Genomic DNA, 8013 nt, shown 5'->3' with positions numbered 1-8013 from the left:
TGTGGTAAAGTAGGCTATGCAAACACCACGTGAGCGGTCACTACGATCGGGAACCAGAAAGTGTCCGACTTCACGACTCCGTTTGCAGCTCCTCCCCGCCTGCACGCGGCTACTCTCGCCGATCGGTTACATCCAGCCGCAGCCGATGTCGAACACACCTTATGACGCGTTGCGCTCTGTCTGGGATCGTGACGTCAGCCGATCACAGTAACGCAAGGCATTGTGGGATTTTAGGACACGGAGGTTATGGGAGAAACGTAAAGTAGCAGCGTAGTATTAGCATTTGCGGTAGATGGTGGTATATTTTATAAGTAATTCAATTTAGAAACATGTTGGATTTATTGGGTGAGGGGGTAGACGCTAGGTTTCGAATTACGCCCGGTGCAGGGAGCCGGAGAAAGCATAAAATGATCTCTTAGTTGTTTATAGAACCAATTGTGTCACTTAAAATAGTACTAAGATCCATATTACTATCATACGAGCCAATGGCAATTCGAATTCAGCCAGCTAGGTCACATCCGGCGCGCGTAGCGTCAATAGGCTTGTTTGAGATGAACAAAATCTGCGCAGAACCGATCACCGGTGATCAGCGCGAGATGCATGCCGGTTAGAAATGTGTCCGAGTGCGGTCCGCCTTGCTCTGATGTCATGCTGACGTATGTCAAAAATCTCTCACGAGCGCAAGACGCACGTGTCGGATTCTGCAGTCGAGCGCAGTTGCTCTCCACCGACTGCGCTGATCAAAAGCATGATGGGAAACGACTTGCTGACGACACAGCTTAATGCTCATTGGTTTAAACAACCATGATGTATTGTTCCCTTTTAAAATGTTTGATTTTAATATCATGTTTTATGTGTATATGGTATGTGTGAATATTCCCCAACTAACTGACAGTGCGATCTCTTTGGGTTATGCAATTTAATTTTTATTAAAAAACAAACAAAAAAACACATATGTCTGTTGTCATGATATGAGGCAAGACACGGGTCGTGGTCTTCATTAAAGAGGGTTTTATTTAGCTATAGCACAGAGTAGCATATAAGCCATGCATTGGACTCTATCGATAACAGTAATACAATGCCCTCCAGCGGTTAGCATACCCAAACTACGGTAGCTTAACATGGACAAAAGACAATCTCACAACATCTCCCCCTTTTTGAAAGTTAGCAATAACAAGATCCCAAACATCTGCATTTTGCAATATTAATTAAATCTTACATTTTCTTAAACAATGTAACAAAATAAATGCAACAACTTTGTTATCAAAATAACATCTTCCCTTTTTTTTTCTTTTTTTTTTTTTTGCAAATGGTCTCAGAATGGTGCAGGACGTCACAGGGGTAGACTACCCTCAGTCCTGAAAGGGATTATTCTGCCCTTTTGAACATGTCATATCATTCCTGAAACCTAAGAGGCACCTTTATCTCACGGCCCCTGGAAGTTCTTCTCACAGGAGTATATGGTGGAAGGGGAGACCCTGAGGAAGGGCCTGCAGGTAGCTGACTCACTGGTGATTCCAGCAGCGCAGTTACATCTGTCGGTGGGGAACCGCTGTCCTGCTGAGACTCTGTAGGCTGAGCACATTGCTGTTCCGCAGGAGGTTCGGTCTCAGGAACCGTCTGGAGGTGACGCCTGTTCCGACGGGTCACATTCCCATTGCCCATCTCCACGAGGTAGGATCTCGGCTCATTGGACTTACTGGTGACCCTGGCAGGTGTTGTCCATCCCTTCTCCCCATCGAGCTTCACTCTAACAGTTTGACCAGGGTGAAGTTCAGGGAGCACGCGTGCCGAATGCCTGCGGTTGTAGTAGAATCTGTATGAACCTTTCGCTGTTGCGTCCTTCATGTAGACTTGATCCGGATTGAATGGACGTGGCAGCAATGTCTTTTCTAGGACCGGAACAGTAGTACGGATTTGTCTACCAGTCATGAGCTGTGCTGGACTTTCACCTGTTGCTGCGATTGGTGTAGAGCGATAACCCATAAGGGCTAAGCAGGGATCCGGCTGTTTGAGGATGTACTTGGCAGTCTGAACAGCCCTTTCTGCCGCTCCGTTCGACTGTGGATAATGTGGGCTGGAGGTAATGTGAGTGAAACCATACCTCTGTTTGAAATTTTGGAACTCTGCTGATGTGAACTGTGTCCCGTTCTAGCGGGATGCCCCATCTCACAAAAATGTGCTTGAGCTTGTTAATAACCTGCTTGCTGGTAATGGTGGTGAGGGAAGCAATCTCAATGTCTCTAGAGAAGTAATCGACAGCGACAAGAAAAGTCTTACCCTCTAACTCGAACAGGTCAACAGCAATCCTTTGCCATGGGCCACTGGGCAGGGGAGTGGTTACCAGTGGTTCACGTCTTTGTGTAGGTTTGTGCTCTCTGCAAAAGTCACATAATTTCACTTTGTTTGTGATCTGTGCTCCAATGTTTGGCCACCAAACTGTCAACTTGGCTCGCTCCCGACACTTGGTGAGGCCCTGGTGACCTTCGTGCAGTTGGTCCAGGACCCCAGCTCTGAGTACTGCTGGAACTACTATGCGGTCGTGGTATAGGACCAGACTGTCCGACTCTGATAAGTGACTTCTGGCTGCATAGTATCCACGCAGTGGTGAGCCCTCCGCCATTTTGCGAGGCCACCCTTTTCTGATGAATGTGATTACTTTTTGAAGTTCAGCATCGCTTTGTGTGACTCTGCGAATTTCCTCGAGCTTGGGTGACTTGATTGGCTTACTAGCCACTTTAGTGTTCACATATGCCTTTACTTGCATTTCTGTTTCAGGCACGTAGCTGTCTTTCAGTGGATGTCTGGAGAGCGTATCTGCGACTACTAGCTGCTTACCGGGAACATGTTCAGCAGCAGGCTTGGGAGGGTTACTTTAAAAATGTATTCCGTTACAGTTACAAATTACTTCATAAAAAAAGTATTCAGTAACGTAATCCAAGTACTATAATATGAAAGTAATGTAACTGATTACTTTGGGATTACTTCAAGGTCACATATATAAATAAAGTCAAGCAAGAAGAAATATATACAGGCTTGGGAGGGTTACTTTAAAAATGTATTCCGTTACAGTTACAAATTACTTCATAAAAAAAGTATTCAGTAACGTAATCCAAGTACTATAATATGAAAGTAATGTAACTGATTACTTTGGGATTACTTCAAGGTCACATATATAAATAAAGTCAAGCAAGAATAAATATATATATATTTTTTAAAGAATTTGGTCCAGTGTACAATATTTGCAAAATATACACACACATGCCTGAAATATATTTATGTAAAGGTCTATACAGACATCTAGTGGCTAATGTATGGTATTACAGATTATTTTGTTTTATTTTTTAACTAATTTTTAACTAAAAAAATAAAAACTCAACATTTACATTTTTTACACAATCTACATATTAGTTTATTTTAAAATAGGCCTACATGTTGACTAAAGCCGTGATCTTTCTTAATTTGCCTGACTGAACTTGGGGCGTTGGCAGTGGGAGTTCCCCAACGTTACCTAGACAGCGAACATCCCGTTACGTGAGAAAAGATAAGAAAGGACATTTTGGGTACTAAAAAAGCTACTCTCCTAATTTCTACAAAATAGCAGCGGAATTTCCATGAATTAAAAGCGATTTTATCCGCAGGCAGCATCGTTTCTACTAGTAGCAGTGATTCAATCTGCGTCTGAGGAGATTGTAGTCAGCTGTTATTTGCACACGCACCAGCGGGTGGCACACGTGAGTCATTACTGGCAACAGAACCAGGAACTACTGTACAATCAAGCAGCGCTTAATATTGTGTTATTATGCCAAAATACTTATTTATTTAGTTTTAAATGAAACCATTGTAATCCTGAAAGTATTCCCCCTTTTTTCAAAATGTAACTATAATCTGATTACTATGTTTTTTGACGTAACTGTAACGGATTACAGTTACTGGATTTTTGTATTCTGATTACATAACGCCGTTACATGTATTCCGTTACTCCCCAACCCTGTTCAGCAGTGACATTGAATCGCATGAGGCGCATAAGCAGTCTCTGACATCGTAGTGGCGTTTTGTCCAGATCGTATGAATTGATCAATGGCACCAATGGCTTGTGGTCAGTTTGTAAACGGACCCGGCCCATACCTTGGATGTAGCGGGCGAACCGTTCACAAGCCCAGACAGATGCCAGACACTCCTTTTCGATCTGCGAATACCTCTTCTCCGCTTCAGTGAGTGTGCGCGAGCAAAAGGCAACGGGCCGCAACTCTCCATCGTGGTCTTGCAACAGGGCAGCACCAAGGCCATAACTGCTGGCGTCGGCACTGACCACTGTTGGTTTGTTGGCGTCGTAATAACAAAGGACTGGTGCAGCCATGAGCATTGCTTTTGCTTTGTTAAATGCTTGCTCCTGAGGCTCACCCCAAACCTACGCAGTCTCTTTCTTGAGCAGGTTAGTCAGTGGATGCAACACTGTAGACAGGCCTGGCAGGAATTTTCCAACATAGTTAACCAGTCCAAGCACCTGCAGCAGCTGCTCCACGTTGGAGGGGCTGGACATCTGAGCGATAGCCTCCACTTTGCTCTCATCAGGCTTCACACCGTCCGCGCTAATGATGTGTCCAAAGAACTGCAGTTCAGTCTTCCCAAAGTGACACTTAGCCCTGTTGAGCTTGAGACCAGACGCCTTAACCGTCCGCAACACTGCGTTGAGATGGCGGTCATGCTCCTCTTTTGTAGATCCGTAAACCAGGATATCATCCATCACAACGACAGTCCCTTCTAGGCCTTTGAGCAGGTCCGTCATCAGCCGCTGGAAAATCTCAGGCGCTGATGTAATGCCAAATGGCAGACGTTTAAAGCAGAACCGGCCCATTGGGGTAATGAAGGTTGTCAATCTCTGGCAGCTGGGGTCTAATGGAATTTGCCAGAACCCGCTAGAGGCATCCAGAGTGGAGAAAACCTTGGCTCCTGCCAGCTTAGGTGTTATATCCTCCAGTGTGGGCAAAATGTAACGTTCGCGCTTCACTCCCTTGTTCAAGCATTTCAAATCCACACACACTCTGACCTCATCCTTGTTGCGTTTTGGAGCGGGCACCATTGGGGCACACCAGTCTGTCGGTTCTGTAACTTCCTCAATGATCTCGAGGCTCAGCATACGCTTTAGCTCTTTCTCCACTTTTGGAAGGAGCGGAAACGGAACTCTGCGTGGCGTGTTGACGCTGTATGGGACTGCTTCCTCAGTCAGCTCGATCTTAACAGGCTTACAGTTCAGTAGTCCTATTTCCCCGAACACATCGCTTGTTAAGTCACTAGTGATAGCATTGACTCTTGCTACCAACCCCATGCGCTTTGCTACTGCCTTGCCCAACAAGTTACTAACATACTGTCCCTTTATGACTGTAATCCAGTATTGGTACTTCTGACCTTTGTATGTAGTGGTGGCAAGGAACTTACCCACGCATCGGACTTTCCCACCTGGGCTGTACACTGTTGGCCTGGACTTGTTCAATTTTGTTTTTTGACGTAGTTTGCTGAAAGTCGCTTCAGTCATAACGGTGGTGTCAGCACCTGTGTCGATTTTAAAATCCACCGGACTGCCATTCGCTAGTAGCTCTACATCCCAGTCAGTATCCGGGTTTGACTCCTCAATGATGTTTGGGTTTAACTTTGTAGTTGCTCTCAGGAATAGTTCTCCAATAAAAAATGAATCCTCATCTGAATCCATAACGGCCTCTGCTCTGACTTCTTTCAGCATCTTGGATTTACACACGGCCTCGAAATGTCCGATTTTATTGCACTTTCTGCACCTTTTGTTACGGGCTGGACAGCTTTCCTTTTTATCATGCATCCTGTTGCATCTCTGACAGTTCAGTTTGTTCTCACTGTATTTCTGTCCTTGTCCCTGCCGTGGTTTATCATAGCTCCTCCTTGTGCTATTGTACTGTTTCTGTCTCACCTCGTTCACTGTAGTTTCCACACGCTCTGCACTTTGTTGTTTCACTTGTTCACTTTGCCGTGCAAGCTGGATGGCTCTCTCCAGAGTCAGGTCCGCCTCTTGCTGGAGTTTTTGCAAAACTTCTTTGTCCATTATTCCGATGACGATCCGGTCCCGGATCTGCTCGTCCTTCCCCGCACCGAACTCGCAGTGCTGCGCGAGCTCGTACAGGCTCCGCACGAAAGCTTCAACTGTCTCACCGGCCCTTTGACTCCGCTTATGAAAACAGGCGCGATCGTGGATGACGTTTCTTTTCGGGACAAAGTGTTCATCAAACTTCTGCATCACTAGATTAAACTCATACTCTGGATGTGGCATGGCCTCAGTTGCCGCAGGAAACACAAACGAGCCGTAAATAGGTTCGGCATCTCTCCCCATCGAGTACAAGAGCGAGTTCACCTGCACTTCGCTGCTCTCTTTGTCAAGTTTCGATGCGACTCTAAACCGGGAGAATCTCTGCCGCCATGTAAGCCACTCCGCTGGCTGCGAGAAATCAAACGGCTCGGGAGGTCCAAACTTTGCCATCTTGCTCTCAATGTCGGCGTGAGGTCCTTAATTCTGACACCATGTCATGTTATGAGGCAAGACACGGGTCGTGGTCTTCATTAAAGAGGGTTTTATTTAGCTATAGCACAGAGTAGCATATAAGCCATGCATTGGACTCTATCGATAACAGTAATACAATGCCCTCCAGCGGTTAGCATACCCAAACTACGGTAGCTTAACATGGACAAAAGACAATCTCACAACATCTGTATTAAAGAAAAAATTATTGATAAACATGTATTTGGAATGGAATTAAATAACAAGCACTTTGGGTGTCTTGTTCATTTTATTTATTTTCATATAAAAGCAACAGAACTTGAATTACATCCAGTTTATTAGCAACACTGTGCACAAGCGTGAATCCCGCTATATCCATCTTTGATCTCACAGGTGTCAGATCCACTGCGAGAAGAGAGAACTGTCCGGCTTGCCTGCGCTTTTTTCACTCCTCCTCTCACTGCAGCCGCCTACTCTCGCATACATTTCAGGCGAGGCAAGTCGCATCTCAAACAAGCCTATTAGCAACTATGGTGTTTTTCACTCGGTCGCTTCAAGATGTCCCTAGTGTTACGGTGAACGACGTGAGTCGAATTATCCAAACACTAACCCATACATCGACAACCAAGAAGGAGAAGGGCTTCAAGCTACATCCACAATTATGAAGGTAAGATCTGGACGTGTTGTGTGTTACTGTGTTTAACGTTACATGCCCTTAGTACAGTAGCAGTTCATCTTTGGGATGTGGTGGAACAGGAGCTTCGTGCCCTGGGTGTGCATCCCACAAATCTCCATCAACTATCCTATCAATATGGGCCAACATTTCTAAAGAATGCTTTCAGCACCTTGTTGAATCAATGCCACGTAGAATTAAGGCAGTTCTGAAGGCGAAAGGGGGTCAAACACAGTATTAGTATGGTGTTCCTAATAATCCTTTAGGCAGTAGCGTTTTTTGGCACGGGCGAACCGGGCAATCGCCCGGGGCGGCATTTCTGGGGGGGCGGCGCCGCCGGCACGAGCAGAAAATAAAATAAAAAATAAATTCAGTCACACCTCGACTTTCTTCCAAATAACGCACATTTCATTCAGAATATTATAAATACAGGCCTCTATATTTTCTGCACATTTTTGTTTTTCTGAATTGTCTGCATGGCTAATAAAAATAGGTAATACAAAACGATTACTTGGTCACCACCACCAAGGTGAATTGGTTTAGTCTTGACTTCTGGTCGTGACTCGTCGTGAGTGACAGTTGGTATGGGGGGGATCAGGGGAAATCTGTTGATTGTCGATGTCGAGTGCCAAATAAGAGATGGACAAGAAAGGTCAAAGCCATCAGGTCCCCTTTTTAGAAACGAGCGAAAGATAAAGGTATGCAACTATGTTTTCTCTGTATGATTACGGTATCCATGTCATGAATGAAGGGGCAATATTAATTGGTGGGTATAACTCTTATTTGTTAGCCTTTTTGCTATGATTCTTGCTATGCT

The 8013-nt window shown here is 45.1% G+C and overlaps 1 long non-coding RNA gene across 1 annotated transcript in view; it reads left to right on the top strand.

The window, feature by feature from the left end:
• Window positions 1-572: 572 nt before the first annotated feature.
• The window catches only part of LOC309490836, a 30730-nt gene continuing 23289 nt past the window's right edge, over window positions 573-8013 (top strand). The window contains exon 1 of the long non-coding RNA XR_014202852.1: window positions 573-792. This is a non-coding gene — a long non-coding RNA (uncharacterized lncRNA). The remainder of the gene's footprint in view (window positions 793-8013) is intronic.

The sequence above is a fragment of the Leuciscus leuciscus genome, assembly GCF_965113295.1.
Source record: "Leuciscus leuciscus genome assembly, chromosome: 25".
Taxonomy (NCBI): Eukaryota; Metazoa; Chordata; class Actinopteri; order Cypriniformes; family Leuciscidae; genus Leuciscus; species Leuciscus leuciscus.
Note: the sequence above shows the minus strand (reverse complement) of the source record. Positions and strands in the feature narration are given on the sequence as shown.